The following is a 22,626-nucleotide window of genomic DNA, read 5'->3' on the forward strand; positions in this document are numbered from 1 at the left end:
GTATGATATTTTAGGACTTGTTGGTGTATTTGGTTGAGGTCCCGGAGGCCTCGGGTGGATTCCGGATAGTTAACGGATCAAAATTTGGACTTAAAGAAAAATCTAAAATTTTGGTCTTTTGGTGTAATCGCACCTGCAGATTTTTGACTGCAGGTGCGAGCTCGCAGAAGCGATCCAGGCCTCGCAGAAACAGAAGGTCCACAGAAGCGGAAGGCGCGTCGCATAAGTGCAATCGCAGAAGCGACGCAATGGTCGCAGATGCGGCCTGAGCTAAGGGGGCCTTGGATCGCAGAAGTGGACGCCTCTTCGCAGAAGCGGACTATTGTTCGTAGAAGCGACCTCCACCTCGCATCTGTGAGGCCGCAAATGCGAAAACACTAACAATGTTAAAACAGAGGGGTTCCAAAATTTTTCTCATTTTTGGACATTTCAAGCACGGATTTGGGCGATTCCAAAAGGGTTTATCACGATTTCAACTTGGGTATGTATTCTATATCCGGAATTGATTATATTTCATAAATCCATGTCAATATTCCTCATTTATTTCGGATTTAGATGGAAGAAATTGAAATTTTTGTAAAACTTCCCAAAAAACGAAAATTTAGGATTTGAAGGTCCATTTGACATCGGAATTTGATAATTTTTGTATGATTGGACTCGTCTTGGAACGGGTGTTCGGATTTCGTGAGTTTTTTTTTAGATTCGAGACATGGGCCCCACTGTGAATTTTTTAGATGCATTTCGGATTTTAATCCGGAAAATTAGTAATTTCATATGGAATTAATTCCTACGATTCGTGTTGAGTATATTGAATTATTTGTAACTAGATTTGAAGCTTTCGGACACGAATTCGCGAGGCAAAGGTTTATTGGAATCTTGAGTTGGTTGCAAATCATGGTTAGTGTCATGGTTAACCTTGACTTGAGGGAGTAGGACTTATTTGTCTATTTGCTACGTGATTTAATATGCGGGTACAACATATATGTGAGGTGACGAGTACTTATGCGTTGTAGTTGAGTCGAAGCATGCGGGTGGAATTTGTTTATTGTGAATAATTACCTATTTAATTAAGATATTCCTGCTTAAGTTATTATTGTTTATTTGATCATTTTTCATGAGATTATTGTTAGTTTAATTATTGTTGAATATTTTGAAAGGTGAGGTCGGTATTATGGTATTGAATTGATTGATAAGTATATATCCCTGCCTTTAAATACTCTTCCGAATTTATATTATTATTTTCATGGTAAGGAAGAGTGTAAAAGCACGAAGGGTGATGCCGTGCTATTTTCAAAGAGAGTTAAAGCACGAAGGGTGAGCCGTGCCAGAAGAGAGTTAAAGCACGAAGGGTGATGCCGTGCCAATTATTATTATTTATTTATCAATTTATGGGTAGAATGAGAGTAAAAGCACGAAGGGTAGTGCCGTGCCATTTTCATATTATCAGCTGCTTATTTTATTGTTAATGAATTAATTGGTTGCTACGTGATACTTCTCCTGCTGAAATTATTATATCATCCCCCTTCGCATGTTCCCTCCCAAATTTATAATTGTTAATTATTGTGTTATTGTTGCTTCGTATTTGTATATGCTTGTACAGGCTGTTTACGTACGTGTCTTGTCATAGCCTCGTCACTACTTCGTCGAGGTTAGGCTCGACACTTACGGAGTACATGAGGTCAGTTGTACTCATACTACACTCTGCACTTCTTGTGCAGATTTTGGAGTTGGTCCCAGCAGCGTACCATAGACTTGTTCGGATTCAGCTATCCAGAGGAGACTTGAGGTATAACAGCACAATGTCCGCAGTTCTGAAGTCCCCTTCTATCTTATCTTAGCTGTGTATTATCTTTCAAATAACTTGAATTTTATTCAGACCTTTATTTGTATTATTCTAGTAGCTCGTGCACTTGTGACACCAGATTCGGGGATGTATTTTGATGATTCGGTAGTTACGGTCTTCCGCACTTTATTTTAGTAATTGACTTTCGTTTAATTTAATTTTTTTAAAAATGACTAAGATTATTCTAACGTTGGCTTGCCTAGCAAGTGAAATGTTAGGCGCCATCACGGTCCCGAAGATGAGAATTTCGGATCGTGACAAAAAATATCCCCACGATAATATATTTTTATATCTATATTTGAATTATTTTTCTACTCAAATAAAAAAACATTTATCAATTTTTCGTGTGATATTGAAAATATACCCAATTATTAAACAAAAACTAAGAAAATGAAAATATGTGAGAAAGAGAAAGAAATATGCTGGTAAGAGTCAATACCAGTAATAATTCTGCGAACATAAGGATCTAAAATTGAAATGTCATATCGATCTTTTTATTCTTTGAAAATAAAATCTACGGTGGATAAAATTATAATTAAGATTAAATATTCAAAACAAGTGATGAACTAATATTAAGATCTGAATCAACATAAAATAAATTATTTTTTATGTTAAAACCAAATAATTAAATTTTCAATTAATTGTTTTACAAGAGAATCCAATTCAATTATTTTTTAGCATCAAATGAGTAAAATTATTAATTTTCAAGCTAAGAAAAATCTTAGGGTACATAAATTTATTCCATAAAAGGAGCGATAGATATTAAAAAAAGTTAGAACACAAAGTAAAAAAAGCTAGTATAGTATTAAGAATCAAAATGCTATACAAGTGTTTGAGGAAGCATGATCAAAGCTAAATTTTGAACAAGAACAAGCTTTCAAGATTATATTATAAAGAGTCGACTCTGGTATAGCAAGATTATTCTTTGTAGATGCCTCCGGCGGAATCGAAATAATATTTTTATCATACATGACTTGCAAATGTGAGATCAAAAAGCATGATATTATTAGCAATAATAACAAGTGGTGTACCAGCAATAATTTTATTATGAGGCCACTCACTTTAGATTTGATATACATCTTCAAACAACAGAAATAACCATCATAAATATATCAAAGTAGAGCAATAATGCTAAATTTATAAGAAAATCAAAATTGATAATATGGGATGAAGCGTTGTGGCTTAGTGTCAAACGATCGAAATAATTTCCTAGAGTTCTAGAGATATATTAGATTTCAATGAACCGTTTGGTGGAAAATTAATGGTTTGGGAGATGATTTTTGTCAAGTACTACCAGTAGTTCCAAAAACGACGAAAGTAGAGATTGTAAAATCTAGCTTGCCAAAATTATAATTATGGCTTCAAATTAAAAAAGATTCAACTGATAAGAAATATAAAGTAAGAACATATCCAGTATTCAGTGACTTCTTTATTCGTGTCGGAAACGAAAAAGAGTATCCAATAAAGATAATTTGATTCTTCTAGAATATTTGGTTACCAACCCCAACGGAAATAGTAGTACCTTTTATAAAGGAAATATTTCCATCATTAGATTAAAATACAATTTGCAAATTGTATGATAGAAACTAAAAAGCTATCTTCGCTAGCAGAAATGAATATGTTGATCAACTAAATAAAAGGTTGATAACAAATTTTATGGTATAAACAACATATTTTTTAGTTTTTGACTCATCCGAAGATGATACCAATAATTACTACCAAAAAGAATACTTAAATACTTTAATACCAAATGACCTTCTACCATACAAGTTTGTTGTCAAGTTTATTATTACTTACGTTCACTGTATATATAATAGACTAAGTTAAATTGATATTCTATTGTATATAGGTTAATATTGAAAAACAATATGCCCGTCATCCTACTGAAAAACTTATATCCACCGAATAGCTAAAGTAATCAAAAGCATATAGTATATAAAAGTTTTGACAATAACATCATACATGCAAAAATTATGATACTGGTCAATGTACTTCTAGGTATATTTTTATCCCTAAATTCACGCGTCCTCACCATCTGTGAGAGAATTAGAACAACAGAAATTTAGTTACCAGAATCAAAAGATTCGCACGGCAAGAATTCAAGAATGTGAAGTTTCCCAAGGGTTCGGCAGCCTCTCGAAGATAAGTACAGACGTCTCCGTACCGATCCATAAGACTCTACTAAACCTGCTCATGACTCGTGAGACCTATGTAACCTAGGCTCTAATACTATCTTGTCACGACCCAAATCCTAACCTGTCATGATGGCGCCTATCGATGGTACTAGGCAAGCCGTCATTTCCAAATACTCCAAATATTTAACAGAAAAATAATTCAAGACATTTGAAATAGGTAAAATTTTCATAAACAAGGGGGTAAAACCCAAAACACAAGTACGAAAATAGCTCCCAATATCGGGGTGTCACTAAGTCATGAGCATCTATACATAATCAGACAAGAAATGAAACGATTGTAACAGTTTGGATCCAAATACAACGAAAGAAAGGACAAGGAAGGAGAAACAAAGACTGCGAATGCCAGGCAGCTACCTCGATATCTCCAACGGTCATCTACGCGAAATATCAACACCACCGCGTCCAAAAACTCCTGGATCTGCACATGAAGTGCAGGGTGTAGTGTGAGTACAACCAACTCAGTAAGTAACAATAATAAATAAGGAACTGAAAGATAGTGACGTGCTACACAGTTATAATTCATTTTCAGTAGTCTCAATAAGAAAAGTAGACATGCTTTCAAATCCGGCAAATTAAGTTAAATCAGTTTATTCGTGCCAAATTCAAATAAAAACCAAATAAAAGTATCCTTCAGAAGTTTTCCAAAATCAGTGATATTTGGCAACTATATGCAACAACAATGAAATCATATACAACCTCTCAGGGCAACAATCACTCAGTCCTCCCATTCATTCCAACATCACAATCACTCATTCTTCACAGTCACTCAGCACTCGGCACTCGCACTCAGTAGGTACCTGCGCTCACTAGGGGTGTTTACAGACTCCGGAGGGGCTCCTTCAGCCCAAGCGCTATATCAAGCCAAATTATGGCATAAATCAATGAAAACATGTTGTGGCGTGCAGCTCGATCCCATAAATATCCTCACAATTAGGCCCTCGGCCTCACTCAGTCAACAATCTCTCCAGTCTTTTGGGCTCTCAGAAATCAGGAAAATCAGCCCAAACAACAATAATATGATGTATCAACAAGAATAATAGAGAGTGAGATATGATATACGAATAAAACTGAGACTGAGTACAAATAGCATTTAACAGGTAATTCAACATGTAACACGACCTATGTGGGTCCCAACAGTACAAACACATAGCCTAATTATGGTCTCTAACATGATTCACAGTCAAATTTCTATAACACATGAAGAGCATAAAGTTAACAACAAGTTTATTCAACTTCTCAGTTTCACGGAATGGACCAAGTCACAATTCCCATGGTGCACGCCCACACGCCTGTCACCTAGCATGTGCGTCACCTCTAAAACAATCATATAACACCAAAATCCGGGGTTTCATACCATCAGGACCAGATTTAAAACTGTTACTTCCTCAATCCGAGCAAAACTCTACTCCAACATGCCTTTTCCTCGCGAATCGGCCTCTAAACATCTCGAATCTAGCCACAAGCAGTACAATATAATCAATACGGACTAAAGGAATCAACTCCACAAGAAAAAAATGAAATTATAAGCCAAAATCCGAAATTGGTCAAAAGTCGGCCCACGTCTCGAAATCCGACAAAAGTCGCAAAACCCGAAAGCCCATTCACTCACGAGCCTAACCATACCAAATTTATCAAAATTCGACATCAAATGGCCATTCAATTCCCCAAAATTAACTCTCCAAATCCCTAGCCTCAAACCCCCAAATTTCACCTCAACACCACACAATCTAAGTTGAAACAACAATGGGGAACAAGATTATTGATCAAAAACGAGTACAAGAAACTTACCTCAAAAAATCCCCTCCAAAATCCTCTCCAAAATCGCTCAAGTCCGAGTTCAAAATGTTGAAATGAGACTAAAATCGCGAACCCTTGTTTTTAAACATTCTGCCCATGCTTTTCGCACCTGCGACCACTTATCCGCACCTGCGGGACCGCTTCTGCGGTTATTACTCCGCTTCTGCGGAAACCACTTAAGTCACTGAGCTTGCACCTGCGCTCCAGGTTTCACACTTGCGGAGGCGCTTCTGCGGCCCTTTGTCCGCTTCTTCGGAAACATCCAAACCTTCAAAATTCGCACTTGCGCCCTTCTCGCCGCATCTGCTTCCTCGCATGTGCGGAAGGAATATCACACCTACGACCACTGCCTTCTCCACATAGCCCGCTTTTGCGTCTCTCTTCCCGCTTATGCGGGCTCGCACCTGCGGTGCCCACTCCGCAGGTGCGGTTACACCAATAGCAACAATACTTCAGCTGCTTCACCAACTCGAAACCAAGTCCATTGACCACCCGAAATCAACCTGAGGCCCTCGGAACCTCAACCAAACATACCAACAAGTCCTAAATCACGATACGAACTTAGTTGAATCCTCAATTCACCTCAAACAACATCAAAAACATGAATTACACACGGATTCAAACCTAATGAACTTCGAAATTTCCAAATTCTACAAACAAAGCCGAAACCTATCAAATCACGTCCGATTGACCTCAAATTTTGTGCATAAGTCACAAATGACCCCACAAACCTACTGCAACTTTCGGAATTAGAATCCGACCCCGATATCAAAAAGTCAACTCCCGGTCAAACTTTTCAAAAATTCGATTTTCGCCATTTCAAGCCTAATTCTACTCCTGACCTCCAAATCACAATCCGGACACGCTCCTAAGTCCAGAATCACCCAATGGAGCTAACAGAACCATCAAAATTCCAATCCGAGGTCATTTACACATAAATCGATATCCGGTCGACTTTTCTAGCTTAAGATTTCAATTATGAGACTAAGTGTCTCAATTCACTCTGAAATCTCTTCGGGCCCGAACCAACCAACTCAATAAGTCATAAAATAACAGTGAAGCACAAAAATGAGCAGAAAAGGGGAACGAGGCTACAACTCTCCAAACGACCGGCCTAATCGTTACATCCTCCCCCTCTTAAACAAACATTCGTCCTCAAACGAGTATAGAGACATACTTGAAGTGGTGAAAAGATGAGGATAACTGCCGCCATATCTTGCTCGGTCTCCCAAGTCGCCTCCTCGACCGGCTGACCCCTTCACTGAACCTTCACAGAAGCAATATTCTTCGACCTCAGCTTTCGAACCTGCCTATCCAAGATCGCCATCGGCTCCTCAATATAAGATAAATCCTTGTCCAACTGGACTGAGCTGAAATCCAACACGTGAGATGGATCAATGTGATACTTCTGGAGCATAGAAACATGGAATACTGGATGAACTCTTGCTACACTGGGAGGCAAGGCAAGATCATAGGCAACCTCCCTAATACGTCGCAATACCTCAAATGGGCCGATAAACCTTGGGCTCAGCTTGCCCTTCTTTCCGAACCTCATAACACCCTTCATGGGTGACACCCGGAGCAGGACCTGCTCTCCAATCATGAATGCAACATCGTAAACCTTCCGATCCGCATAACTCTTCTGTTTGGACTGGGCTGTGAGCAGTCTATCCTGAATCACCTTAACCTTCTCCAGAGCATCCTGAACCAAGTCTGTACCCAATAATCTAGCCTCGTCCAGCTCAAACCAACCCATTGGAGACCTACACCGCCTACCATACAGAGCCTCATACGGTGCCATCTGGATGCTCGACTGATAACTGTTGTTGTAGGCAAACTCTGCTAGTGGCAAGAACTGATCCCAAGAACCTCCAAATTCTATCACACACGCACGAAGCATATCCTCTAATATCTGAATAGTGCGCTCGGACTGTCCATCCGTCTGAGGGTGAAATACTGTGCTCAGTTCCACTTGAGTACCCAACTCATGCTGTATGGCCCTCCAGAACCGTGATATAAACTACGTACTCTAGTCAGAGATGATAGATACCGGCACGCCATGAAGCCTGGCGATCTCGCGGATATACACTCGAGCCAGCTGCTCGGAAGAATAGGTAATCATCACAGGAATGAAATGAGCTGACTTGGTCAACCTGTCCACAGTTACCCAAACTGCATCAAACTTCCGCTGAGTCCGTGGAAGCCCAACGATGAAATCCATAGTGATCCACTCCCATTTCCACTCTGGAATCTCTAATTTCTGAAGCAACCCACCTGTCCACTGATGCTCATACTTCACTTGCTGGTAATTTAGACACCGAGCTACATAATTCACTATGTCATTCTTCATTCTCCTCCACCAGTAATGCTGCCTCAAGTCCTGATACATCTTCGCGGTACCCGGATGAATGGAATACCGCGAGCTATGAGCCTCCTGAAGAATCAATTCTCGCAAACCATCTAAATTGGGTACACATAGCCTTCCCTGCATCCTCAATGCACCATCATCCCCAGTAGTGACCTCCTTAGCATCACCGTGCTGGACCGTTGTTGATACCCAATTTTTTTCTCATATTTTTAAAAACTAATATACTTTCAAAATAGTATATTTGCATTATCATTTAGTTTATAAACCTATACAAGCTTTTTTCATAATTTTTCATAAATTTTTAAAGACTTTAAATCAATTTCTTTCTGCATTTTATTGTATAAATATCCAATAATTATCCTTCAAATTATTTGTATGATGATTTAATCATCCAAACTTATCATTTACACCAACATGTATGTTTTTTAATATTTTACTGCATTTTTTATAATTATATTTGCATTTTTAGGCTAATTGCATATTTTTGCAATAATAGCCCATATTCATGTATAATTACATTATTTATGCAAATAATAACTTTTTATATTTTTATAATGTAAGTTATTATTTTTAATTATTTTAGTGCACAAATAATATTTTGTTATTTATTAATTATTTTTATAAATTATTTTTATTTATTAAATATTCGGTATTTTAAAACTAGCCTAAAATCCTACCTATTTTCGGACCAATTATTGGCCCAAAATCTAATACCCTAGCCCAAACAACCCCCAGCCCAAACCAAATTAACCCAACCCCTAACCCGGTCGCAACCCGTTTCTAATAACCCGACCCAACTACCCTTTAATCATGGCCGTTGATCTTTGAGTTCAACGGACCATATCAAACCCTCCCCTTTAAACTAACCCAAACCCCAACCCTAATACCATTCTCCCTCGTCCGCCGCCCTAATATCCCTCACCTCCCTTCTCCCTCCTAAGAACCCTAGCCGCTGCCCCCTAAATCCCTCATAATCCCGTCTAATATGGGATTCTATGGCTACTAATTGCCATATATGACCTCCTCCGGGTATTGGTTACTCTCCTACATTGCTTGCCTAAACATGACAAGCAGATCTCCACAAGATCGAACCAAAATAGGTTCAAATCACTGATCTTTCTGCTATTCTGCCTATGTTCATCCTTTGTTCTATTGTGAGTACGAATATTTGTGCATTTTTGTTGATTCTTATTTTTTCTAAAAAAACTAGGGTTTACAGATCTCTTCAAATCGAACCAAAATTGGTTCGATTCTCTAATTTTGAGTATTATTTGTGTCTATATTCGTCCTATGTTACCGATTCTGTGTATATTCCGTTGATATTTATATTTCCTAAAAATATTAGGGTTTACCGGCTTATTCTCCTAATTTTATTTTAAATTGATTTATGTGTTCTTCTTTACTTTTATGGTCTGATTGTTTGTATTTCCTTACTTATGTGCTGATTTTTACCACTATATAAACCCATTCCCTTTCCCCTTTTTGGAGAGACAAAAAAGTCACTAAAACTCTCACTAAAAATTGAGGTTTCTACTCTGTATTTGTTTACTATTCTGTTCTGTTTGGCTCTTGGCCGGCTGAAAGCCAAGGCCACCAGATTTCTACTTTTCTGACCATCTCTTGGGTGTGAGCACTACCCTGGGTTCTTGAAACCCTTGGAAACTTGACACATTTGAGACTCTAGGTCCTTACTGTTGTTCTTTTCTTGTTTATTAAATAATCACCGGTTAGTTTCTAAAACCTCGCAATGTTTATTCTCTTATGTTAGCATGTTTTTTGAAACTGCACGACTTAATATATTCCCTTGACTCTCTTTATGTGTGATTCTGCCTATAATTGCTAGCCTAATAATGTCTTTGCACCTAACTTAGTTAATTTAGACAGAATGAAGCATGTTTAGTTTGGTATTGTTGATAATTCGAATGTTCTGCCTTGATTATATGGTTTAGTCCATGTTCTCGGCCTAATTATGAACTTCTAGTGATTAATTGATGTTATTAGCATGCCTTAACTTATTTAAGACCTTTACTCTAAGTGTAGTATGCTCCTATGACTATGGTTTCCACTCTATGTGCTCTTGCCATGTCCAATTCTGCACCTCTAACAACCTGTTATCCTTTAAACTAATCCTCCTAGACTGATACCCTCTATGATATCTAATCATGTTTGTGTTATACTGTGTAATCCTAGTTTGGTATAATCTGATCCATTAAGTTCTACACTAGTTGCATTACTAATGCCCTTGCCTGTTGACTTTGCAATACCAGGCTCTTTGTTTCTTATCATATGACACCCTGCCCAATGTGTTAGTTTGTTTCTTGAGTTTATTATGTGATTATCTTATAGTGTTTGCAAATGCTTTTCCAAACCTATTACTATTTTTTTATTGATTGTTTCTTGTTATGAGTCTAATTCTGGGCCGGCTGAAAGCCAAGGCCCCCTTCCCCTAAATCTTCTCTATCAACCTCCCTAGTGTGAGCACTACTCTTGGTCCATTTTGAGACCCTTGTGAACTCTGACACACTAGGGTCTAAAGGTTCTTTGGGCCACTTTGTCCTAATTGTTAAACTCTGCCCCTTGTTTTTCACCTACTGAATAAACCAATTGGTTTGTGTAAATGGCTGTTGATCAGCTCTGGCTACTGGGTTTTGGCTATTTTGTGTAAATGAAGATTGTTTTTCTGGGTTTGATTGGCTATGACTTCTGGGTTATGGTGAAGCCTGTTGGATATATAATTGAAGGCCTGGCTGGGCTGGGTATACTTTGGGCATATCTTAGGCCCACTATAGTTATTTTGTAACTTTGTAATTTATTTCATTCATTGGGCTTGTAATAATGCTATAATAACAATTGGGGTGTTAGTAAAATTGGAAAAATGGGTCTATTATAATGTTTGCTTAAAACGAGTAGAAATCCTGCTTATAGGTGTTTAATTCGCTCAAACATGTTCTACTACCATGTGTTGTTAGATATCCTGCCTATAGGTGTTAATTTGCTCAAACATATTCTGCTCCTATGTATCGTTAGAAATCCTGCCTATATGGTAATACCACTCGCCTTAATGTGTTAATATTGAACTTTCAAACACTGTTTCATTTCTTAACTCTGCCGCTATTAGAAAGCATGCCTATAGGATCAAACTAGGTAATTCTGAGTATTTTCAATAGTTATCACTGCGAACTACTACGCAAATCACCTAGAAATCATATCTATAGGTTTAACCACTTGTAATCTGTAATTTCAACAATCAGCTCGCAATACCAGATTCCCTAAAATGTATAGTTGTTCAGAAATCACGTCTATAAAGGTAGCATCTTGCATCTGAAACTGCCTGCATGTTCGAATCCCAAGGTCACATAGAAACCATGTCTATAGGGCCTAATGGCTTTAATTTTGCCTCAATCCTAAAATTGTCTAACGTTTAATGTGAAAATTTCTTCGCGTGCATTTGTTGTTTAAGTGTGGAGGCTAACTTGAGCCCTTAATTGCTTTTACATGAAGTCCAACTTGTTTTGTATGTCGCCTAGTTTTATCATTTCTGAGCAGCCTAAGCTAAGTCTAGAAACCATCCAAAATAGAGGTCCAAAAGCCTCTGGGCCATAGGCATGGGACGGGTAGTGCACGCATAGGGCATGATTTAGAATCAACTAGTGCGCTTTAGGTAAAAACTTAAAGATTGTAATCGGGTAGCAGGAGATGATAGTCTGTACCCGCTGAATAATACGAGTAACACCCCACCTCGAGGGAGTTACGAAATATTATTTATGTTGCACGGGATGATCCCTTAGGCTAAAAAATTTAGGACCCCTCATCTTGTCTTTAAACCAATTATCTGTGTTTACTCAAGCACTTTCTAATAATGATTTTTTTTCAAACTTCTTGTTTTTCTCTCTGACTATTTGACTAATTCATATAATTCAAGTTCGGCTGGGACCCACAGTTGTAGACCTCGAAAAGTGCCTAACACCTTCTCTTCGAGGTAATTTGAGCCCTTACCCGATCTTTGGTGACACAAACTAGTTAAACCAGAGTTATTTGCAAATAGGTGCCCTAACGCACCTCAAACCCGTTAGGTGGCGACTCTCTCTTTTAACGCCTTCCTTTAAAAGAGTTTTCACGTGTTGAAACCCGATTTCCTGAGAACGTGGGGCGGGACAGCATGGCGACTCTGCTGGGGAGGTTTTTTAGGCTCTTACCATAGCGAACTTGGTCTATATGAATTAGTCTTCTCTGATAAGTGTGTCCTTGTTATTTTGTTGTTACACGAATATCCCGCTCCCGTTTCCCTTTTATTGCTACATGCACATCCTTTTCCCCATTTTTTCTTTATATGAATTCATATTAATATGAAAATCTTTGCCTAATTTGGTTACAATATGCGTTTTCCCTTTATTTTCCAGTTATGTTCACTTGCTCCGAATCATTTTTAAAAAAATTTGCTATATCATGTCTTTCCCCATCCCCACCCTTTTGTTTGCTTTATTGTAATTCTTTCACATTGCGCGAACTAACTTCTTCCTTATTTTCCTTTCTTTTTATGTCTTTACGCTCCATTTAATACTGCGTTTATTGTCTTCATCATGAAAAATACTTGACAACATGTTGCTTTATCTTTACATAAAGCATGCTCCACATCATATTCCACTCATGCGTAATTAATACTATAGCGGCGTTTGATGAGTGTCCGCGCTCTTCCTAAATCACCCTTTTAAATTTAAAAAGACTTATTTGCGGTAAAACTAGCCGATCAACGGTGCAATCGACGGTTCCGTGCCTTTCCCTCTCAAGTTGTCCACTTGAGGGTACCGGTCTAGACTCTTCTAGAAACCCTCACTCTAATATTAACTGTGCATGCATCATGTCTAAACCTAGTATGGGTTAGAATGTTGTCCACGTAATAACTCTCTAAGGCAAGCCTTGTCCAAAGCCCACCGGGATTTCCTTAAATCCCAATGGGTACAATCATGATATGTGCATTATTTGGAGAAAACATGTCGATATGCTAATCATTAATATGTAAATAGTCGAATCCGGAGGGGGAAAGGGCTAACTTTATTTGTTTTGCGTAAATGAGGCACGAAGTCCCCAGGTTCGGCATGGTTCGAAGTATCCCACCTTTGTTGCTAGATTGGTGGGAAAATCTCTCGCCAAGTGACAAAAACCATGTGAAAAGAGTTCTCGGGAATTTACCTTCTTTGTTAGATATTCAGCCGAACAATGTGTTAATTGAGGCTGCCACCATGTTCTGGGATGAGAAGAGGGTCGTCTTCCGTTTTGGTGATATAGAAATGACTCCCCTTCTAGAGGAAATAGGAGGCTTCGCTAGGCTCTAATGGGATAGCCCTGGCTTGTTGGTATCGGAAAACCGTACTTCTCAAGGTTTGCTAAAAATGATGGGTTTCAGGAAAAATGATGAGTTAGTCTGTCTGAAGAAATCTTACATACCATTCGACTTCCTTTACGAGCGTTATGGTCGCAACAAGTCATATCGTCTTTACCATGATGAATTTTCCATCACTTTTTTGGGTTGGACTCACCGCCGGGTTTTTGTATTCATTATTTGTTTTTTGGAGATGCTGATATTCCCGATATAAGGAGAAAAGGATCCACACTCGCCTAACTATGGTCACTAAGACCCTAATGGAAGGAATTGAGGGGCAAACTTACACTATTGTCCCAATGGTTGTGGCTGAGATGTACCGAGCCTTAGACCGTTGAAAAAAAGGATATATGCATTTCGAGAGTTGCAATCTGTTGCTGCAAATATGGTTGTTGGAACACCTTCAGAGAGCACAATACCATCAAGAATTTTCGCGACGACCTTGGAATGACCACATAGCTTATCACCATTCGAAGAGAATGACTTTTATCCCAGATAGGTTTGCACAACCGAGAAACGCTGTGAGCTAGGTACATTTCTTTAGCAATTTGACTGACGACAAGGTACATTGGATGTTCGAGTGGTTCCCTAGTAGTGAATTCATCATCAGGGTGAGAGATGTTCCTCATCTAGTGCTAATCGGATTAAGGAGAATCTATCCTTATGCTCCTATCAGAGTCATGAGGCAAGCTGGGAGAAAACAGGTTATACCACGAGTTTCCAAAATGGTTCATTACAAAGCAGACTTCCAAGGGAATGCCATTCCATTCAAGTTCGAGGCACATCATATGTGGCATCAAAAGATTATTGTGGAGAAAGATACCATCGAGCCAGACATGTATCATGCTGGCCATGTGTACTTCTACCCATCATGGTTGGTCGATGACATAGCAGGAGAGGTCAAGCCAGGGGTTGATTTGAGAAATAGGGTCTTAGACGACGCTGCTGAAGCACAAGTCAAATACATGAGGTTGCGCAAAATGGTCTTTGAATCCAAGGCCAGGCATTTGGAATAACATAAAGTGGACATGGAAGCAATCAATGAATGGAGGGGAATCGCTACTAAATCAACAGAAAGATTGGAGTATTTGGAGCAAGGTTTGATGGACGATATGAGTGGTATCAGGAAAGACAACGCTGCGCACGCTGAGAATGTCGAAACTTCAGATGGTCGAAGTACTTCGACGCAGAATGACATGGTTTTACGGTTAGAGCAAAAGATACTGGAGTTACAAGGGGAACTTGAGCATGTCCGTAACTTGGCAAACCTTTCCCTTACCCTGAATGTTCCCGACATCAACCAACAAAATGCCCAAAACCTAACACCTCCTCAAAACACACAAAACCAGCACCCGCAAAATCCTCGCGCACCTCATCAATACGCCATGCCTCCCCAAAATCCTAATCCTCCACCAGTACCAACTCCTCCATAACATCATCATCATCCGACCCAGTACTCACAAATTACCACCTACCACACTCCTCAAAATGCACCACAACCTACTCCTGATCCCCAAAACTCAACCAATGGTCACCACTACACCCAAATCCCTAGAGTCCACCAAAGTAACCCAATATACATGGAAACCTTACCCCATACTTCACAACAAACCCCGTATATACCAGAATCCGCTGAGAAGGACCTGCTTATCAAGAACATAGCGGAAGAACTTAAGAAGCTTACAAGTCGAGTCCAAGGTGTTGAAGGTGGTAAAGGCATCGAAGGTTTGAACTATGAGGATTTATGTATTCAACCGGACGTAGAAGTTCCAGAGGATTACAAACCTCCTAAGTTCAAAATGTTCGACGGGACAGGTGATCCAAAGGTACATCTAAGGACGTATTGCGACAAACTCGTAAGGGTTGGCAAAGATGAAAGAATCTGCATGAAGCTGTTCATGAGGAGCCTCACTGGAGACGCCCTATCCTAGTACATCAGTCAAAATCCAAAGAAGTGGATTAATTGGGTAAGCATGGCGTCAGCTTTTGTGGATCGGTTCAGATTCAACACAGAGAATGCACCAGACGTCTTCTATATCCAAAATCTTAAGAAGAATCCAACAGAAACTTTCCGCGAGTATGCTACACGGTGGAGATCAGAGACTACAAAAGTAAGGCCAGCATTGGAAGAAGAACAAATGAACAGATTCTTTGTCCGGGCCCAGGATCCGCAATATTATGAGAGGTTGATAGTTATTGAAAATCATAAATTCTCCGACATCATCAAATTGAGAGAAAGAATAGAAGAGAGAATCAAAAGCGGGATGGTAATAAATTTTGAGGCACTCCAGGCTACGAACAAAGCCTTGCAGTCGGGGGGTATATCTAAAAAGAAGGAAGTAGGGACTGTGATGGTAGCCCAAGGACTGAAGTCTCCTCTCACATACCAAACACCTCCACCCATATATCAACCTTCACTTCCTAGATATCAATAACCCGCTACCGCCTACCACACTTACAACTTTCAGCCAGCATATTACCACTCACCACCAGCCCGCCAAAACTACCAAAAACCCAGGCCAAATTTTGACCATAGGCCGTCCAGACAATACACTCCTATTGCCAAACCTATTGACCAGTTGTATGAGAGATTGAAAGCTGCCGGTTATGTCACTCCCATTCCCGTTGTCGCCATGGAAAATTCCTCTCAATGGGTCAATCCGAATACTATATGTGCCTACCATTCGGGCATGAAGGGTCACACTATTGATGAATGCCGCACTCTGAAGGATTAGATCCAGACGCTGATTGATACCAAAGTTATACAGGCAAAGGAGACTGCACCTAACATCCGCAACAATCCCCTCCTGGATCACAGGGGCGAGGGGGTAAATGTGATAGAAACTGATGAAGAATGGGACCCGGAGGGATCAATTTGGCTCATTCGAGAAGAGGATGATCCCAAAATGCCAGTCACTCTCATGCCTATTGTGGTACAGATACAGTCACTGATTGAAGTTGATGTAGCCGCACCGACTTCGTTCGAGGTTGAAGTAACAACGCCCTCAGCCACGCCAACTCCGTTCGAAGTAGAAGTGACCACACCATTCACCGTAACGGTAGCACCCACACCATCCTTTAATTCCAATGTTGTGCCCTAGGACTATACTGCAAAAGCGAGAAGGAAAGTAAAGGGGGAAATGGAAGAAACTGGTGCAACACAAGGTATGACCAGAACTGGTAGGGTTTATACGCCCGAGCATTTGGGGGAAACAAATAAAGAAGCCGCTTCTAGATAGCCTATCATTGAAACCGGCTCGGATGATCTTTGGAGAAAGGTGAAAGCAAGGGAGTATTCTATGGTTGATCATTTGAACAAAACCCCTGCTCAGATATCCATTCTATCACTACTGCAGAATTCTGAGGCACATAGGAACGCGTTGATGAAAGTGTTGAATGAGGCTTATGTACCCAACAATATTACCAGTGGAGAGATGGATAACATGGTAGGACAAGTATTGGAAAGCCATAAGATCACTTTTCACGAAGATGAATTGCCACCAGAAGGGTTGAGCCATAACAGGGCGTTGCATATCATAGTACAGTGCGAAGACAAATTCATTGCCAGGGTCTTGATAGATAGGGGTTCAAGTCTCAACATCTACCCGTTGAATACTTTGAAGAGGTTAGGTAAAGGTTTGCATGAGATATGAGCAGGAACTATGAACATAAAAGCGTTCGATGGGTCTCAAAGGGCCACAATCGGAGAAACCAACCTCTGCTTACAAATGGGTCCAACTTGGTTTGATGTTGAATTCCAAGTGCTTGACATATCCGCCTCATACAATCTATTATTGGGATGACCTTGGATACACATCGCTGGGGCTGTAGCGTCTACTCTGCATCAGGCTGTGAAGTTCGAATGGAATCATCAGGAGGTAATCATTCATAGAGACGGGAGTAACCCTATTTACACCAACCAGTCTGTCCCGGTTGTGGAGAATAGAAGGAAGTTAGGGGGAGAGACTTACCATCGTATTGAGCGTGTTAACGTGATCAAGAAGGACAAATGGTGGAGTAGCAAAATAGAAAGCATATTGGCATGGACAGGGTATGAACCCGGCAAGGGTCTTGGAAAGAATCTCCAAGGGATCACCAAATTAATACAGTTAAAACATCATGGCACGTCCTTTGGACTGGGATATCAATACACCTGGCACGAGTATCAGAATTGGTCACCACCATGGCGATACCACATTTGAGCCAATCCTTCCATCAGGCTGATATGATGTGGGGATCCGAAGAAGATGAAGCGCTAGCTGGTTTGAGGAATCTATTCTTGGAAGATGAAGACATGGACTGCAGTGTAATAGTTGAGGAGGAGGAGGAGGAAGAAGGCCTCGTCATCCAGATAGTGGAGAAGGGAGCTGTTCTTAGGAACTGGACTGCCACACCATCAAGGGCCCGCCGAGTTCCGGGGTAGCCTGGCTGCTAGTGTCATTTATTTTGAAAACAATTCTTATGAGCATTTTTAAAACATTTTCAGTATTTTGTTTTGAAACATTTGTTTGAATCATTAAAAATCGCTTTTGTTTGACATCTTGATAATTATCAATGGTTTGCTATTTTATTATTTATTACTATTCTCTATATTTTTCTCTCTACAACATTACTATTTCTTATCGTGATGAACCAACAACAGTGATATGTAATAAGACAACGCAACATAAGGATAGTGACTCGAAAGAAATAGAAGAAGAGGATATAATACCTGAGGAAATTGTTAGAGAAGTTGAAGATTTTGAGAACAAGCCTAAGTCCAACCTGGACGAAACTGAGATAGTCAACTTGGGAGATTCCGAAACAGTCAAAGAAACTCGCATAAGTTGTCACCATCAGAGAAAGAAGAATACACCCATTTCCTAAAAGAACATGAAGACATTTTCGCATGGTCTTATGATGATATGACTGGTTTGAGCACGTCTATAATGGCTTATAAACTACCCACCAACCCAATGTGTCCGCCAGTAAAGCAGAAGCTCAGAAAGTTCAAGCCAGATATGAGTCTTAAAATCAAAGAAGAAGTTACTAAGCAGATCAAAGCTCAGGTTCTCAGAGTGGTTGAATATCCAGCTTGGTTGGCTAACATCGTGCCAGTTCTGAAGAAGGATGGGAAAGTCAGAGTATGCGTCGATTATCGGGACCTAAACAGAGCAAGTCCCAAGGATGATTTCCCGTTACCCAACATACACATACTGATCGACAACTGCGCCAAGCATGAACTCCAATCCTTTGTGGATTATTTCGCGGGATATCATCAGATCTGGATGGATGAAGAGGATGCCGAAAGACAGCTTTTATCAGACCATGTCGTGGGGGGTGTACTGCTATAAAATGATGCCATTTGGTCTGAAGAATGCTGGGGCCACTTATATGAGGGACATGACAACTATTTTCCATGACATGATACACAAGGAGATAGAGGTATATGTGGATGATGTCATCATCAAATCCAAGAAGAGTACATATCACATATCAGACTTGAGGAAATTCTTTGATCGGCTTCAGAGGTACAATTTGAAATTGAATCCAGCAAAATGTGCCTTCGGGGTCCCCGCAGGAAAGTTGTTAGGATTCATCGTCAGCCGCTGAGGAATTGAGTTAGACCCATCAAAGGTCAAGGCTATCCAGGATTTGCCACCTCCAAAGAACAAGAAAGACATGATGAGCTTCTTGGGACGTCTTAATTACATCAGCCGCTTAATAACACAATTAACCATGATCTGTGAGCCGATTTTCAAAATGTTAAAGAAGGATGCCGCAACCAGTTGGACTGAAGACTGCCAGAAAGCTTTTGACAGAATCAAAGTATATTTGTCCACACCGCCAGTCCTGGTCCCACCAGAACCTGGTAGACCACTGCTGCTCTATCTCTCCGTATTAGATGAGGCTTTCGGTTGTGTCTTGGGACAACATGATGAGACGGGAAGGAAAGAAAATGACATATACTATCTGAGTAAGAATTTCACACCCTATGAAGCACGGTATTCTTTGATGGAACGCACCTGCTGCACTTTGACCTGGATAGCCCAGAAACTGAGGCACTACTTCTGTGCCTATACCACATATCTCATATCACGGATGGATCCTCTGAAGTACATCTTCCAGAAACCCATGCCTACAGGGAAGCTGGCAAAATGGCAGATATTGTTGAGTGAATTTGACATCGTCTATGTGACTCAGAAGACGGTTAAGGGACAAGCATTAGCGGATCATCTTGCAGAAAATCCTGTAGGAGGAGAATACGAACCACTAAAAACGTATTTTCCTGATGAAGAAGTATCATTCGTAGGAGAAGATATCGCCGAAGCCTATGATGGATGGAGAATGTTTTTCGATGGAGCCGCAAACTTCAAAGGAGTGGGTATTGGAGCTGTTTTGGTGTCAGAAATAGGTCAACATTATCCGGTATCCGTGAAACTCAAATTTCCGTGCACCAATAATATGGCAGAATATGAGGCTTGCATATTGAGGCCCAATTTGGCCGTTGACATGAATATCTAGGAATTACTAGTAATTGGTGATTCAGATCTTCTGGTACATCAGGTGCAGGGAGAATGGGCTGCAAAGAATACCAAGATATTACCATATCTATATCATGTGCAAGAGATGATGAAGAGGTTCATGAAGGTAGAGTTTAGATATGTCCCGAGAATCCAAAATGAGTTCGCAGACGCATTGGCCACTTTGTCCTCCATGATACAGTATCCGGACAAGAATTTCATCGACCCCATTCCAGTAAGGATTCAAAATCAGCTAACTTACTGCACTCATGTTGAAGTAGAAGCAGATGAGAATCCATGGTTCCATGATATCAAGGAGTACTTGGCAAAATGAGAGTACCCGGAGCATGCAAATCATATTAAAAAATGCACGCTCCAAAGATTATCCAACTATTTCTTCCAAAGTGGAGGAATTATGTACAGAAGGACTCCAGACCTAGGGTTATTACGGTGTGTTAACGCCAAAGAAGCTTCCAAACTGCTCGAAGAGATACACTCTTGAACTTGCGGACCACACATGAATGGTTTTGTTTTAGCCAAGAAGATACTGAGGTCATGTTATTTTTGGATGACTATAGAAATAGACTACATCAGCTATGTCCAGAAATGTCATCAGTGCCAAATACACGGAGATATGATATGGGTGCCGCCAAATGAACTCAATGCAACGAGTGCACCTTGGCCTTTTGCCGCTTGGGGAATGGACGTCATTGGACCAATCGAGCCCGCCGCTTTAAACGGGCACAGGTTCATTTTATTGGCCATAGACTACTTCACAAAATGGGTCAAAGCTGCATCCTACAAAGCTGTAACTAAGAAAGTCGTCGCAGATTTTGTCAAAGATCGTATTGTTTGCCGATTCGGGGTTCCAGAGTCCATCATCACAGACAACGCCGCCAATCTCAACAGTGACCTAATGAAAGCTATGTGCAAGACCTTCAAAATCAAACACAAGAATTCCACAGCATACAGGCCTCAAATGAATGGAGCCATGGAGGCCGCAAACAAGAATATCAAGAAAATACTAAGGAAGATGGTAGACAACCACAAGCAATGGCATGAGAAGTTACCATTTGCCTTATTGGGGTACCGTACCACAGTTCGCACATCAACCGGGGCAACTCCCTATTTGCTGGTCTATGGTACCGAAGCTGTCATTCCTGCCGAGGTTGAAATTTCTTCTTTAAGAATTATACAAGAAGCTGAACTCAGTGATGCAGAATGGATAAGAAGCCGCTATGAATAATTAGCTCTCATTGACGGGAAAAGAATGAATGCAGTGTGTCATGGTCAACTCTATCAGAATAGGATGTCCAGAGCTTTCAACAAAAGGGTCAAACCTAGACAGTTCGCACCGGGGCAGCTGGTACTGAAGCGGATCTTCCCGCATCAAGATGAAGCCAAAGGGAAATTTTCGCCCAATTAGCAAGGGCCCTACATGGTTCACCGAGTACTAACAGATGGAGCACTCATACTCGCAGAAATGGATGGAGATATTTGGCCAAAGCCTATCAACTCAGATGCAGTCAAAAGATATTATGCTTAGAATGTTTGCATTTCTTCATCTGATATAATTGAACCACGCTTGATCTGATTCCTGTTTAAGAGGGGATACGTATGCAGCCCTGTGGGTTCGTTCACAATTCAATAAAATTTTCGTTTTCCCCATAACCAGAAACTGGGGCAGAATTTTGAGGAGGACCCTCAAAATTCCGGAGCAAGTCCAGCCAACGTCATCATATGCAGAACATTCAGAGAGTCGCCTAAGTAAACTGGGGCAGAATTTTGAGGAGGACCCTCAAAATTCTAAGGAAGTCGCAATGTCTCTAAAGTGTCACAGTAATTGGTTCATCTAATTTATCCGATATTGCATACTAATGTATTTTAAATAACTACATTCATCATATGCACGTACATTTTCAAAAACTTTATTTTTATGAAACAGCCAGATGCTACCCGTGGTAACTTAAGTAGGACTTCGATACAGAGCAAAGCAAAGTAGGAAGGTGAAGGCGCGAACCAACCTTCCCCCATAAAACTCACGATTGTCCTTTGGATGCAAGAACAAGAAATATTCTCAAATTCGGGCACACCTCAGAATCACTGTCTTCATAACGACAAAGCTGCTAAGTGCAAACACATTTCCAGCTAAGAAATACTCTGCTACTACTTATTATCTGTTCATTGCATGAGACTAAGTATTATCTCCCGCTTGCATGAGGCTAAGCACTGCCTTCCCCTGCATGAGACTAAGCATTGTCTCCACCTTTGCAAGAGGTTAAGCCCTGCCTCCTCAATTGCATAAGGCTAAGCACTGCCTTCCCCTACATGAGACTAAGCATTGTCTCCATCTTGCATGAGGCTAAGCCCTGTCTCCTTAATTTCATAAGGCTAAGCACTGCCTTCCCCTGCATGAGACTAAGCATTGTCTCCACCTTTGCATGAGGCTAAGCCCTGCCTCCTCAATTGCATAAGGCTAAGCATTGCCTTCCATTGCATGAAACTAAGTAATGCCTCCTTAATTGCATAAGGCTAAGCAT

Source organism: Nicotiana tabacum, chromosome 23 (assembly GCF_000715075.1).
Source record: "Nicotiana tabacum cultivar K326 chromosome 23, ASM71507v2, whole genome shotgun sequence".
In the NCBI taxonomy this organism is placed as follows: domain Eukaryota; kingdom Viridiplantae; phylum Streptophyta; class Magnoliopsida; order Solanales; family Solanaceae; genus Nicotiana; species Nicotiana tabacum.